This window comes from Zea mays, chromosome 1, assembly GCF_902167145.1.
Source record: "Zea mays cultivar B73 chromosome 1, Zm-B73-REFERENCE-NAM-5.0, whole genome shotgun sequence".
In the NCBI taxonomy this organism is placed as follows: Eukaryota; Viridiplantae; Streptophyta; class Magnoliopsida; order Poales; family Poaceae; genus Zea; species Zea mays.
The window spans coordinates 288,123,614-288,140,224 of NC_050096.1; positions in this window are offsets into that span (position 1 = coordinate 288,123,614).

Below are 16,611 nucleotides of genomic sequence, written 5' to 3' on the forward strand. Positions count from 1 at the left end.
GACGACGGACTCCGCCTCGCCCGACCCCAGGTCTCGGACACAGCCTCGGCCTCGGAAGACGGTCTCCGCCTCGCCCGACCCAGGGCTTGGGCTCAACCTCGACGCTGGACGACGGACTCCGCCTCGCCCGACCCCAGGGCTCGGACACAGCCTCGGCCTCGGAAGACGGTCTCCGCCTTGCCCGACCCAGGGCTCAGACTCAACCTCGACCTCGGAAGACGAACTCGACCTCGACCTCGGAGGAGCCTCCGCCTCGCCCGACCTAGGGCTCGGACCGACCACGTCACAGGGGGGCCATCATTACCCTACCCCTAGCTAGCTAAGGCTACGGGGAACAAGACCGGCGTCCCATCTGGCTCGCCCCGGTAAACAAATAATGATGGCGCCCCGCGTGCTCCATGACGACAGCGGCTCTCAGCCCCTTATGGAAGCGAGGAGACGTCAGCAAGGATTCGACAGCCCCGATAGCTGTCCTTCCGCAGGGCTCCAGCTCGCCTCCGACGGCCATGACATCACATGAACAGGGTGCCAAAACCTCTCTGACTGCCACGACGGCATGTACTTAGGGCTCTAGCTCCTCTCTGCTAGACACGTTAGCACACTGCTACACCCCCCATTGTACACCTGGACCCTCTCCTTACGCCTATAAAAGGGAGGTCCAGGGCTCTCGTACGAGGAGGTTGGCCGCGCGGGAGAACGGGCCGGCGCATAAGGCTCTCCCACACGAACGCTTGTAACCCCCTACTGCAAGCGCACCCGACCTGGGCGTAGGGCAACACGAAGGCCGCGAGTTTCCCCTTTGCCTGTTTCTTTCCCCCTTCGTGCTCCGTCTCGCGCCGACCCATCTGGGCTGGGACACGCGGCGACAATTCACTCGTCGGTCCAGGGACCCCCTGGGGTCGAAACGCCGACAGTTGGCGCGTCAGGTAGGGACCTGCTGCGTGTTGACGAACAACTTCCCGTCAAGCTCTAGATGGGTAGTCTCCAGCAACCTTTCCAACCCGGGAAGATGCTCCGTTTCGGGAGTCTTGAGTTCATGTCCCTCGACGACAGCTACGACATGATACTCCTTCCTCCGCCACGCAACAGCGACAATGGCGGCCGTCAGCCCGCCCGCCGGCGGCGGAATCGACGACGTCTTCCCCACGTGGCGGAAGAACAACATTCGGGTTTGTCCCGTCACCTCCCCCGCCGATGGAGGAGGAGGCGGGGCAACCATGGCCAAGCAGGAGGCGGCACCTCGTCGGCTGTCGAGCAAGTCGACGATGCCGGCGCCCCAGCGGGGGACACGTCAGGCTTCGACCTTGCGTCTGAGACGAAGACGAGCGCCGTTTCCCCGCAACACGCCAACCCCAAGCAGACGAACGACGCCAGCACGCTCGCGAAGGACTTGCTGGGCGTCGCCCTCGTACCTGAGACAACGGTGCAGTCCGCCCCTGACGCGACTTCGTCACCGCCCGTCGACCAAGAGGTACCGACCTGTCACACCCGGTTTTAGAAGGCAAAACGAATGCGAACCATGTACGTGCCAGGATCAGTAATTCACGTACACAGCAGTTACATAACATGGACATCATCACACAATGCTCAAATAGTATTAAAAAGGGAAATAATAGTCGATTACATCATACGTCTGAGAAGTCCATATAGTCCTTACAATAAATCAAAGTGCGAAAAAGAAACGTAGATAAATGTGGCCTTCACAGGCAGCCGACTGAGGGTTGCCGCTAACCCACGCCTAGAACTCATCGTAGTCTTGGAACTCCTGGAAGTCTCCTTCCACAGCTTCATCTTCGCCTGAGCAGTGGTTGCAATGCTGACAACCTGGGGATGGGGGGTTTGGTGTGTAGAGCAAGGGTGAGTACACATCAACATACTCAGCAAGTATCCTGTTTGGCTGTAGTGGACTAGCTTTATGTGGGGATAAGTCAAGCAGTTGCTTTTAGTTGGTCAGATTATTATTTACTAATAGAAAGCTAGGTTTTAGCATTAACCCAAGTTATTAGCCTGATGTACCCTTTCCAAACGGAAAGAATACCACTTACCAGCACCATAGTCATAACCAGAACCATCGATCTCATAGCCACCTGGAAACCATAATGTCTCTGATCAAGTACCACTAATCACTGGAGCTCCCTTGGCCGCTCATAACCGCGAGCACGGTTGATATATCAGTTTTCAAACACTCTGCAGAGGTTGTGCACTTTACCCACAAGCCGTGATTCCCTTTCTGCCCGGAGATCATGACTCTCCATTGATCACTACCAAGGTGACCCAACAGGGCATCACTACGTAGCCTTTACAAAGATTCCTCGGGGCTGTAGCCGCCCGTTAGGTTTCCTAAATGCACCGCACTCCTCCCCAAGGGGCGAACCCAAACTTGGCAGAGCGAGCCGCATACACTGAGCCCCATTGACGGCACGACGGCTAAGCGAACTACACCCCAGATCCTCTAATTATTCAGCTAAGGGCATCCCATTCCACCCTCATGGTTGCACTGTTTTCCCGAGCGGTCATCCAAAGAACAGGTCCTTACGGAGAGGCACTCGAGGAACCGCTCGAGCCCCCTTGAAGACCACAAGTATAACATCATAATAAGAGAGGGGAAAACAGCGTATCATAGATAATCTCATCATGTTCATTGATTAGAGTTAAGCAATAGTGAAAGGGAATTAGGCTTACACCTAGTTCTAAATAATTTTGGTGGTTGAATTGCCCAACACAAATAATTGGACTAACTAGTTTGCTCTAGTGTATAAGTTATACAAGTGTCAAAGGTTCACAATAAGCCAATTAAAAAGACCAAAGTTGGGTTCAAAATAGAGAGCCAAAGGCATCCCGAAAGGCTCCCTGGGCTGGCGCACCGGACTGTCCGGTGGCGCACCGGACAGTGTCCGGTGCACCAGGGGATCTCGCGCAGAACTCCTTAGCCTCAGGATTTTCCTGAAGCCGGCGCACTATAATTCACCGGACTGTCCGGTGTACACCGGACAGTGTCCGGTGCTCCAAGAGGACGCGGCTTCGGAACTTGGCAGCCTCGGGAATTTGCAGCGGTTGCTCCGCTATAATTCACCGAACATGTCCGGTGTACACCGGACTGTCCGGTGCAACTCCGGAGCAACGACTACTTCGCGCCAACGGCTACCTGCAGCGCATTTAATGCGCGCCAGAAGCGCGCAGAAGTCAGGCACGCGCGCGCTGGCACACCGGACATTGAACAGTACATGTCCGGTGTGCACCGGACATCGAGGCGGGCCCGGAAGACAGAACTCCAACGGTCAAATTCCAACGGCATTGGTGACGTGGCTGGCGCACCGGACATGTCCGGTGTACACCGGACTGTCCGGTGCACCATATGACAGACAGCCTCCACCAACGGTCATGTTTGGTGGTTGGGGATATAAATACCCCAACCACCCCACCATTCATTGCATCCAAGTTTTCCAGCTTCCAACTATTATACAAGAGCTAGCATTCATTGCAAAGCACACCAAAAGAGATCAAATCCTCTCCCATCTCCACACAAAGCCTTAGTGACTAGAGAAAGTGATTTGTAGTGTTCATTTGAGCTCTTGCGCTTGGATCGCTTCTTTTCTTTCGCATTCTTTCTTGTGATCAAACACTCACTTGTAATTGAGGCAAGAGACACCAATTGTGTGGTGGTCCTTGCGGGAAGTTTGATTCCCAAGTGATTTGAGAAGAGAAGCTCACTCGGTCCGAGGGACCGTTTGAGAGAGGGAAGGGTTGAAAGAGACCCGACCTTTGTGGCCTCCTCAACGGGGAGTAGGTTTGCGAGAACCGAACCTCGGTAAAACAAATCCGCGTGTCACACACTTCATTTGCTTGCGATTTGTTTTTCACCCTCTCTCGCGGACTCATTTATATTTCTAACGCTAACCCGGCTTGTAGTTGTGTTTATATTTGTAAATTTCAGTTTCGCCCTATTCACCCCCCCTCTAGGCGACTATCAATTGGTATCGGAGCCCGGTGCTTCATTAGAGCCTAACCGCTCGAAGTGATGTCGGGAGATCACGCCAAGAAGGAGATGGAGACCGGCGAAAAGCCCACTACAAGCCACGGGAGCACTTCATCGGGAGAGTCCCACACCAAGAGGAAGGAGAAGAAAGACTCCTCCAAAGGGAAGGAGAAGAAGAAGGATTCCTCCAAAGGGAAGGAGAAGAAAACTTCTTCACACAAAGAGAAGACGGAGAAGTCTTCCTCCCACAAGCCGCAACGGAGTGGGGACAAGAAAAAGAGGATGAGGAAAGTGGTCTACTACGAGACCGATTCTTCATCGACATCCACCTCCGGCTCCGACGCGGCGTCCGTCACTTCTAAACGCCAAGAGCGTAAGAAGTATAGTAAGATTCCCCTACGCTACCCTCGCATTTCTAAACATACACCTTTACTTTCCGTCCCATTAGGCAAACCACCAACATTTGATGATGAAGATTATGCTAGGTGGAGTGATTTAATGCGATTTCATCTAACCTCACTCCACAAAAGTATATGGGATGTTGTTGAGTTTGGTGCTCAGGTACCATCCGTAGGGGATGAAGACTATGATGAGGATGAGGTGGCCCAAATCGAGCACTTCAACTCTCAAGCAACAACAATACTCCTCGCCTCCTTAAGTAGAGAGGAGTATAACAAAGTGCAAGGGTTGAAGAGCTCCAAGGAGGTTTGGGATGTGCTCAAAACCGCACACGAAGGAGATGAGCTCACAAAGATCACCAAGCGGGAGACGATCGAGGGGGAGCTCGGTCGGTTCCGGCTTCGCAAAGGGGAGGAGCCACAAAACATGTACAACCGGCTCAAGACCTTGGTGAATCAAGTGCGCAACCTCGGGAGCAAGAAATGGGATGACCACGAAATGGTTAAGGTTATTCTAAGATCTCTTATTTTTCTTAACCCCACTCAAGTACAATTAATTCGTGGCAACCTAAGATATACACTAATGACCCCCAAGGAAGTAATCAGGAATTTTGTAAGTTTTGAGTGCATGATCGAAGGCTCGAGGAAGATCAACGAGCTTGATGATCCCTCCACATCCGAAGCTCAACCCGTCGCATTCAAGGCGACGGAGGAAAAGAAGGAGGAGTCTACACCAAGTAGACAACCAATCGACGCCTCCAAACTCGACAATGAGGAAATGGCGCTCGTCATCAAGAGCTTCCGCCAAATCCTCAAACAAAGGAGGGGGAAAGACTACAAGCCCCGCTCCAAGAAGGTTTGCTACAAATGTGGTAAGCCCGGTCATTTTATTGCCAAATATCCTATATCCAGTGACAGTGACCGGGGCGACGACAAGAAGGGGAGAAGAAAGGAGAAGAAGAAATACTACAAGAAGAAGGGCGGCGATGCCCATGTTTGTCGGGAGTGGGACTCCGACGAAAGCTCTGGCGACTCCTCTGACGACGAGGACGCCGCCAACATCGCCGTCACCAAGGGACTTCTCTTCCCCAACGTCGGCCACAAGTGCCTCATGGCAAAGGATGGCAAGAGAAAGAAGGTAAAATCCAAATCATCCACTAAATATGAGTCTTCTAGTGATGATAATGCTAGTGATGAGGAGGATAACTTGCGTACCCTTTTTGCCAACCTCAACATGGAACAAAAGCAAAAATTAAATGAATTAATCAGTGTTATTCATGAAAAGGATGACCTTTTGGATTCCCAAGAGGACTTCCTAATTAAGGAAAATAAGAAACATGTTAAGGTTAAAAATGCTTATGCTCTAGAAATTGAGAAATGTGAAAAATTATCTAGTGAGCTAAGCACTTGCCATGAGACAATAGACAACCTTAGAAATGAAAATGCTAATTTATTAGCTAAGGTTGATTCTCATGTTTGTAATGTTTCAATTACCAATTCTAGAAATAATGATGATGATTTACTTGCTAGAATTGAAGAATTGAACATTTCTCTTGCTAGGCTTAGGATTGAAAATGAAAAATTGCTTGCTAAGGCTAAAGATTTTGATGTTTGCAATGCTACTATTTCTGACCTTAGAACTAAGAATGACATGTTACATGCTAAGGTTGTAGAATTAAAATCTTGCAAACCCCCTACATCTATTGTTGAACATGTATCTATTTGTACTAGATGTAGAGATGTTGATATTAATGCTATTCATGATCACATGGCTTTAATTAAACAACAAAATGATCATATAGCAAAATTAGATGCTAAAATTGCCGAGCATAACTTAGAAAATGAAAAATTTAAATTTGCTAGAAGTATGCTCTATAGTGGGAGACGCCCTGGCATCAAGGATGGCATTGGCTTCCAAAAAGGAGACAATGTCAAACTTAATGCCCCTCCTAAAAGATTGTCTAATTTTGTAAAGGGCAAGGCTCCCATGCCTCAGGATAACGAGGGTTACATTTTATACCCTGCCGGTTATCCCGAGGACAAAATTAGGAGAATTCATTCTAGGAAGTCTCACTCTGGCCCTAACCATGCTTTTATGTATAAGGGTGAGACATCTAGCTCTAGGCAACCAACCCGTGCTAAGTTGCCTAAGAAGAAAACTCCTAGTGCATCAAATGAACATAGTCTCTCTTTTAAAACTTTTGATGCATCTTATGTGTTGACTAACAAATCCGGCAAAGTAGTTGCCAAATATGTTGGGGGCAAGCACAAGGGGTCAAAGACTTGTGTTTGGGTACCCAAAGTTCTTGTATCTAATGCCAAAGGACCCAAAACCATTTGGGTACCTAAAGTCAAGAACTAAACTTGTTTTGTAGGTTTATGCATCCGGGGGCTCAAGTTGGATCATCGACAGCGGGTGCACAAACCACATGACAGAGGAGAAGAAGATGTTCTCCTCCTACAAGAAAAACCAAGATCCCCAACGAGCTATCACATTTGGGGATGGAAATCAAGGTTTGGTCAAAGGTTTGGGTAAAATAGCTATATCTTCTGACCATTCTATTTCCAATGTTTTTCTTGTAGATTCATTAGATTACAATTTGCTTTCTGTATCTCAATTATGCAAAATGGGCTACAACTGTCTTTTCACTGATGTAGGTGTCACTGTCTTTAGAAGAAGTGATGATTCAATAGCATTTAAGGGTGTGTTAGAGGGTCAGCTATACTTAGTAGATTTTGATAGAGCTGAACTCGACACATGCTTAATTGCTAAGACTAACATGGGTTGGCTCTGGCACCGCCGACTAGCCCATGTTGGGATGAAGAATCTTCATAAGCTTCTAAAGGGAGAACACATTTTAGGACTAACAAATGTTCATTTTGAGAAAGACAGGATTTGTAGCGCATGCCAAGCAGGAAAGCAACTTGGAGCCCATCATCCACACAAGAACATCATGACGACCGACAGGCCGCTTGAGCTACTCCACATGGATCTTTTCGGCCCGATTGCTTACATAAGCATCGGCGGGAGTAAGTATTGTCTTGTGATAGTGGATGATTATTCTCGCTTCACTTGGGTGTTCTTTTTGCAGGAAAAATCTCAAACCCAAGAAACCTTAAAGGGATTCTTGAGACGAGCTCAAAACGAGTTCGGCTTAAGGGTCAAGAAAATTAGAAGCGACAACGGGACGGAGTTCAAGAACTCTCAAATCGAAGGTTTCCTTGAGGAGGAGGGCATCAAGCATGAGTTCTCTTCTCCCTACACTCCACAACAAAATGGTGTAGTGGAGAGGAAGAATAGAACTCTATTGGACATGGCAAGAACCATGCTTGATGAGTACAAGACTTCGGATCGGTTTTGGGCCGAGGCGGTCAACACCGCCTGCTACGCCATCAACCGGTTATATCTACACCGAATCCTCAAGAAGACATCATACGAACTCCTAACCGGTAAAAAGCCCAATATTTCATATTTTAGAGTCTTTGGTAGCAAATGTTTCATTCTTGTTAAAAGAGGTAGAAAATCTAAATTTGCTCCTAAGACTGTAGAAGGCTTTTTACTAGGATATGATTCAAACACAAGGGCATATAGAGTCTTTAACAAGTCCACTGGACAAGTTGAAGTTTCTTGTGACGTTGTGTTTGATGAGACTAACGGCTCTCAAGTAGAGCAAGTTGATCTTGATGAGATAGGTGATGAAGAGGCTCCGTGCATCGCGCTAAGGAACATGTCCATTGGGGATGTGTGTCCTAAGGAATCCGAAGAGCCTCCAAATGCACAAGATCAACCGTCCTCCTCCACGCTAGCATCTCCACCGACTCAAAATGAGGATGAAGCTCAAGATGATGAAATAGAAGATCAAGCAAAAGAGCTACCTCAAGATGACGGCAATGATCAAGGGGGAGATGCAAATGAGAAAGACAAGGAGGATGAGGAACAAAGGCCGCCACACCCAAGAGTCCACCAAGCAATCCAACGAGATCACCCCGTCGACACCATCCTCGGCGATATTCATAAGGGGGTAACTACTAGATCTCGTGTTGCACATTTTTGTGAGCATTACTCTTTTGTTTCCTCTATTGAGCCACACAGGGTAGAGGAAGCACTCCAAGATTCGGATTGGGTGGTGGCAATGCAAGAGGAGCTCAACAACTTCACTAGGAATGAGGTATGGCATTTAGTTCCACGTCCTAATCAAAATGTTGTAGGAACCAAATGGGTCTTCCGCAACAAGCAAGATGAGCATGGTGTGGTGACAAGGAACAAAGCTCGACTTGTGGCCAAGGGATACTCCCAAGTCGAAGGTTTGGATTTCGGTGAAACCTATGCACCCGTAGCTAGGCTTGAGTCAATTCGCATATTATTGGCCTATGCTACTTACCATGGCTTTAAGCTTTATCAAATGGACGTGAAAAGTGCCTTCCTCAATGGACCGATCAAGGAAGAGGTCTATGTTGAGCAACCTCCCGGCTTTGAAGATAGTGAGTACCCTAACCATGTATACAAACTCTCTAAGGCGCTTTATGGGCTCAAGCAAGCCCCAAGAGCATGGTATGAATGCCTTAGGGATTTTCTCATCACTAATGAATTCAAAGTCGGAAAGGCCGATCCTACTCTATTCACTAAAACTATTGAAAATGACTTGTTTGTATGCCAAATTTATGTTGATGATATTATATTTGGGTCTACTAACGAGTCTACATGTGAAGAATTTAGTAGGATCATGACACAAAAATTCGAGATGTCTATGATGGGGGAGTTGAAGTACTTCTTGGGATTTCAAGTGAAGCAACTTCAAGAGGGCACCTTCATTAGTCAAACGAAGTATACTCAAGACATTCTAAACAAGTTTGGGATGAAGGATTCTAAGCCCATCAAGATACCCATGGGAACTAATGGCATCTCGACCTCGACACGGGAGGTAAGTCCGTGGATCAAAAGGTATATCGGTCGATGATAGGTTCTTTACTCTATTTATGTGCATCTCGACCAGATATTATGCTTTCCGTATGCATGTGTGCAAGATTCCAAGCCGACCAGAAGGAAGCTCACCTTACGGCCGTAAAACAAATCTTGAGATATTTGGCTTATACTCCTAAGTTTGGGCTTTGGTATCCTAGGGGATCCACATTTGATTTGATTGGTTATTCGGATGCCGATTGGGCGGGGTGTAAAATCAATAGGAAAAGCACATCGGGGACTTGCCAGTTCTTGGGAAGATCCTTGGTGTCTTGGGCTTCAAAGAAGCAAAATTCGGTTGCTCTTTCCACCGCCGAAGCCGAGTATATTGCCGCAGGCCATTGTTGCGCGCAATTGCTTTGGATGAGGCAAACCCTGCGGGACTACGGTTACAAATTGACCAAAGTCCCTTTGCTATGTGATAATGAGAGTGCAATCAAGATGGCGGATAATCCCGTCGAGCATAGCTGCACTAAACACATAGCCATTCGGTATCATTTTCTTAGGGATCACCAACAAAAGGGAGATATCGAGATTTCTTACATTAATACTAAAGATCAATTAGCCGATATCTTTACCAAGCCTCTTGATGAACAAACTTTTAACAAACTTAGGCATGAGCTCAATATTCTTGATTCGCGCAATTTCTTTTGCTAACTTGCACACATAGCTCATTTGTATACCTTTGATCATGTCTCTTTCATATGCTATGACTAATGTGTTTTTCAAGTCTATTTCAAACCAAGTCATAGGTGTATTGAAAGGAAATTAGAGTCTTCGGCGAAGACAAAGGCTTCCACTCCGTAATTCATCCTTCGCCGTCGCTCCGTGCCACTCTCCATCTTTGGGGGAGAGAGCAAAAGGACTTCGTCTTTGGTATAATCTTAACTCTTTTATTTATGACCAAAGGGGAAGAAAGTATTTTTAAGGGCTCTAATGATTCCGTTTTTGGCGATTCATGCCAAAGGGGGAGAGAGTATGAGCCCAAAGCAAAAGGACCGCACCACCACCAATTTCAAAAACTTAGTTTTTTAAAGAGTATTTTCAATTGGTATCCTATTGTGTTCAAAAGGGGGAGAAAGTAGTATTTCAAAAATGATATATCAAAACCCTCTTGAACACTAAGAGGAAGATCTCATTTAGGGGGAGTTTTGTTTAGTCAAGAAAAGCATTTGAAACAGGGGAGAAAATTTCAAATCTTGAAATTGCTTTTCAAAATCTTATTCATTTACCTTTGACTATTTGCAAAAGAACTTTGAAAAGGATTTACAAAAGATTTTGCAAAAACAAAACATGTGGTGCAAGCGTGGTCCAAAATGTTAAAAATAAAGAAACGATCCATGCATATCTTGTAAGTATTAATATTGGCTCAATTCCAAGCAACCTTTGCACTTATATTATGCAAACTAGTTCAATTATGCACTTCTATATTTGCTTTGGTTTGTGTTGGCATCAATCACCAAAAAGGGGGAGATTGAAAGGGAATTAGGCTTACACCTAGTTCCTAAATAATTTTGGTGGTTGAATTGCCCAACACAAATAATTGGACTAACTAGTTTGCTCTAGTGTATAAGTTATACAGGTGTCAAAGGTTCACAATAAGCCAATTAAAAAGACCAAAGTTGGGTTCAAAATAGAGAGCCAAAGGCATCCCGAAAGGCTCCCTGGGCTGGCGCACCGGACTGTCCGGTGGCGCACCGGACAGTATCCGGTGCACTAGGGGATCTCGCGCAGAACTCCTCAGCCTCGGGATTTTCCTGAAGCCGGCGCGCTATAATTCACCGGACTGTCCGGTGTACACCGGACAGTGTCCGGTGCTCCAAGAGGACGCGGCTTCGGAACTTGGCAGCCTCGGGAATTTGCAGCGGTTGCTCCGCTATAATTCACCGGACATGTCCGGTGTACACCGGACTGTCCGGTGCAACTCCGGAGCAACGGCTACTTCGCGCCAACGGCTACCTGCAGCGCATTTAATGCGCGCCAGAAGCGCGCAGAAGTCAGGCACGCGCGCGCTGGCACACCGGACATTGAACAGTACATGTCCGGTGTGCACCGGACATCGAGGCGGGCCCGGAAGACAGAACTCCAACGGTCAAATTCCAACGGCATTGGTGACGTGGCTGGCGCACCGGACATGTCCAGTGTACACTGGACTGTCCGGTGCACCATACGACAGACAGCCTCCACCAACGGTCATGTTTGGTGGTTGGGGCTATAAATACCCCAACCACCCCACCATTCATTGCATCCAAGTTTTCCAGCTTCCAACTATTATACAAGAGCTAGCATTCATTGCAAAGCACACCAAAAGAGATCAAATCTTCTCCCATCTCCACACAAAGCCTTAGTGACTAGAGAAAGTGATTTGTAGTGTTCATTTGAGCTCTTGCGCTTGGATCACTTCTTTTCTTTCGCATTCTTTCTTGTGATCAAACACTCACTTGTAATTGAGGCAAGAGACACCAATTGTGTGGTGGTCCTTGCGGGAAGTTTGATTCCCAAGTGATTTGAGAAGAGAAGCTCACTCGGTCCGAGGGACCGTTTGAGAGAGGGAAGGGTTGAAAGAGACCCAGCCTTTGTGGCCTCCTCAACGGGGAGTAGGTTTGCGAGAACCGAACCTCGGTAAAACAAATCCGCGTGTCACACACTTCATTTGCTTGCGATTTGTTTTTCACCCTCTCTCGCGGACTCATTTATATTTCTAACGCTAACCCGTCTTGTAGTTGTGTTTATATTTGTAAATTTCAGTTTCGCCCTATTCACCCCCTCTAGGCGACTATCAAATAGCATAAAGCTAAACCATAATAATCCAACCCAAATAGGTGAACAAGGACATGGATCACAAAAGCTAGTCAATCCTTAAGTATAAATGTGTAATGCGGGAGGTGAATTAAAGAATGAATATGACAAAGATAGGTCAAGGGACACTTGCCTCCACCAACCGACTGCTGCTCAGGGGCTTCTCCTGCGAGTTCCTCGGGCTCTTCAACCGGATCGTTCTCTATGCGATTGCAAGCATACATACATCCATCCATTCAAATTAGGAAACAAACAGTACACCATACGAGAGAACAAATAAAGTAAATATGCATAGAATATCACATACGATAATGAATTTACCATGGTTAGAAAGAGGCGGGGAAAGGTCTCGCGAGAGTTAAAGCTTATGCCCGAGACACACTACGGGTAACCAAATAACTAAAACATTATGTGCTCTAGTTCCAATTGGTTCTAACAAAAGGATTAGCTACATGCACTAATGTAAACGTGACCACTTTTAGTAGATTAACATTGAATGAGATAGATGATTAGCTATACAAATTAACTAACGTAACCAATTTCCAAATTGAGACTCCTATCTTAGTAATATAAACACGTGATTAGCGCGCATAGGACACGGGGGGGGGGGGGGGGGGGATAGACGGGGACACGACGGGTCGTGCCAAGGCACTACGCACTACGCGAGCACGCGCGCGAGGCCGCACGCACACGCCCCAAACTAGTCGTGCGCATGTCGGGGCCGTGCGCTAGCCGAGCTCAAGGCCGCGCGCCATGGGCACGCTGGGCCGAGCTCAAGGCCATACCGGGGCCGTCACGACGCGAGCAAGGCACGGCGGGGCGAGCGGGCAAGCACGCCGGGGCGAGGACACGGCCGACCACCACGCTGGGGCAGGGACGGCACAGCCGAGCCGGTCACGGGGGCGGGCGGCTGAGCCGGGGCGGGGCTCGCCGGGCGCAGCCGGGGGCGGCCGGGGCGAAGCCGGGCGCGGCGGGCGCGGGACGAGGCCGCGGCGGCGCGGGGCGAGGCCGGGCGCGGCGGGGCGCGACCGCGGCCGACGCGACCGTGGCGAGGCCGGGCGCGGCCGGGCAAGGCGGGGCCGAGGCGGGGCGCAGCCGGGGGCGGCGAGCTCGAGGCGAGGACGGGCGAGGGCGGGGCGGGGCTCGCCGGGGGCGGCGAGCGGGCGCGGGACGGGGGCGGGGGCTCGCCGGAGCAGCCGAGGCGGAGTCGGCGCGGGGAGGGGCGAGGCGGGCGCGACCGGGCACGGCGGCTCGCCGGAGCGCCGAGCGGACGGGGCCCGGCGAGCGCGCCATGGGCACAGGGGAGGGCGCCGACGAGAAGGGGAAGGAGGAGGGAGGGGAGGGAGAAGGTTGAGGAGAGGGGAAGCCTCACCGTGGGCGGGGGAGGGCACGGCGGCGGCTAGGGTTAGGGGAGAGAGAGTTGGGGGAGGGGATGACGGGCGGGGCCCGCGGGGAGGGAATTTTGGAAAAATAAAAAAGGGGGGAAGGGGCGGTTGGGCCGGCTGGGCCCAAAGGGGGGGGGAAGGGGGCGGGCGCGGGGTGGGCCGGCCGGGACGACCCAAGGCGGGGGGGAGGGGGCGGCTGGGCCGCCGCGGGGCCCACGCGGGAAGGGGGAAGGGGGGGGGGCGGTTGGGCCAGCGCGAAGGGGGAGGGGGCTGCTGGGCCAAAAGGGAGAAGGGGGGAGAGGGAAAAAGAAGAGGCTTTTCTTTTTCTATATGCCTAATTCTCCAATTCACTCAACCACAAACACAAGAGTGCATAATCCGGCATGATGCAACAACCAAAAATAGTTCTAGGTTTTGCTTACACAAGATGTCGAGCTAATTCTCGCTATAACTTTTGGAAAAGATCAAGGCGTAGCGAGAAGAAAAGGGAAAAAGGAAAGAGTAACGCCTGAATTTGGTGAGAGAAAAGAAGCAAAAAATTCTACCGCCAAATTCAGGGCGTTACAAACCTATCCCCCTTAAAAGAATCTCGCCCTCGAGATTCAGGGTTGGCTAGCAAAGAGCTCAGGGTATTTAGCCATCAGATCATCTTCACGCTCCCAGGTTGCTTCTTCCTCAGAGTGATGATTCCATCTGACTTTGCACATTCTGATGGTCTTCCTTCGGGTGACTCTGTCTGCAACCTCAAGGATTTGCACTGGCTTCTCAACGTAGGTCAAGTCCTCCTGGACTTCGAGACCTTCAACTGGCAACTGCTCTTCTGGCACTCGCAGACATTTCTTCAACTGAGACACATGAAAGACATTATGCGCAGCAGACAAATTTTCTGGCAGACTGAGCTGATATACCACTTCTCCACGCTTGAGAGAATTTGGTACGGACCAATGTAGCGGGGTGCTAGCTTGCCTTTGACTCCAAACCTTCTGACTCCTCTGATCGGTGACACTTTCAGATAGACAAAGTCTTTGACTTCGAAACTCAGCTCTCTTCTTCTTGTGTCTGCATAGCTTCGCTGCCTTGATTGCACTATCTTCAGATTCTCTCGAACCATCTTGATGTTCTCTTCAGCTTCAAGCAGAATGTCTGGCCCAAACACTTGCTTTTCTCCAGGCTGATCCCATTGCAACGAAGTTCTACAACTCCTCCCATAAAGCGCCTGAAATGGTGACATCTTCAAACTGGCCTGGTAACTGTTGTTATAGGAAAACTCTGCATAAGGCAATCTCTTGTCCCATCCATACTGGTCTTGCAACGCACAAGCTCTCAACATGTCTTCAAGAATTTGATTGGTCCTTTCAGTCTGACCATCTGTCTGCGGATGATATGCCGAACTGAAATTCAGATGTGTGCCCAAGGCTTCATGCAGCTGCTGCCAGAAGTGAGAGGTGAACTGCGTTCCTCTGTCTGACACTATCTTCTTTGGCACACCATGAAGACAAACGATCCGAGACATATACAACTCCGCCAATACTGCACTGCTGTAGTTGGTCTTGACTGGTATGAAGTGGGCTGACTTGGTCAAGCGGTCCACTACTACCCAAATGGAATCGTAGCCGGCTCGAGTGCGAGGCAATCCGACTATGAAATCGATACCGATTTCATCCCATTTCCACTGAGGGATTTGCAACGGTTGCAACAATCCAGCTGGTCTCTGGTGCTCTGCCTTAATCCTTCGACAACTATCACACATAGCCACATGCTCTGCGATTTCCCTCTTCATTCCGTACCACCAGAATTTCTTCTTCAGATCCTGATACATCTTCTCACTGCCAGGGTGAATCGAATAGGCTGTCTCATGAGCTTCCTTGAGGATCAACTCCTGAATGGATTGGACATTGGGAACACACAAGCGGTCTTTGAACCATATCACACCTTCTGCATCTTCTCGAAAGTCTTTGCTTCTGCCATCTAGAATCAGTCGCCGGATCTCACTGATCTTCTCATCGTTCTTCTGCGCTTCTTTGATTTCCCGCTCCAGGGTAGGTTCCAACTCAACTGTGACTCCTCGCGAATTGTTCAGAAATCCGAGACTCAACCTATCAAATTCTTTGGCCAACTCATAAGGCATCGGACGAGCGACCATCAGATTGATCTGACTCTTCCTGCTCAAAGCATCTGCCACTACGTTTGCTTTGCCTCGATGGTAATGAATCTCCAACTCATAGTCTTTGATCAGCTCTAACCATCTTCGCTGCATCATATTCAACTCTGACTGAGTGAATATGTACTTCAGACTCTTGTGGTCTGTGTAAACATCGCATTTCTGTCCATACAGATAGTGCCTCCATGTCTTCAATGCGTGAACCACTGCTGCCAACTCTAGGTCGTGGATTGGGTAATTTTTCTCATGGACCTTCAGCTGTCGGGACGAGTAAGCCACAACTCTTCCCTCTTGCATCAACACACATCCCAAACCTGTGTAACAGGCATCACAATACACCGAGAAGGGCTTGTGCACATCAAGCAAGACTAGGACAGGCGCTGTAGTCAACTTCTCTTTCAGCGCTTCAAAGGCCTCTTGACATTTCTAGGTCCACTTGAACTCAACTTTGTTGCCTAGCAACGCTGTCATTGGTTTCGCAATCTTCGAAAACCCTTCAATGAATCGCCGATAATATCCGGCCATTCCAATGAAACTGTTGATTCCTCGGGCATCTGTTGGCGCTTTCCAGTTCAGAATGTCTGCCACTTTCTTCGGATCCACAACCAATCCTTCCTTGTTGATTATGTGACCCAAGAACAGGACTTCACTGATCCAGAATTCACACTTGCTCAACTTTGCACACAACTGGTGCTCTCGCAATCTCTGCAATACCATCCTCAAATGATCTGCATGCTCTTCTTCTCTTTGAGAATAAATCAGAATGTCATCAATGAATACCACCACAAACTTGTCAAGAGAATCCATGAATACACTATTCATCAGATTCATGAAAAAGGCTGGTGCATTGGTCAAACCAAAAGACATCACGGTGAAATCATACAACCCATACTTGGAAATGAATGCCGTCTTCGGAATGTCCGAAGGTCGGA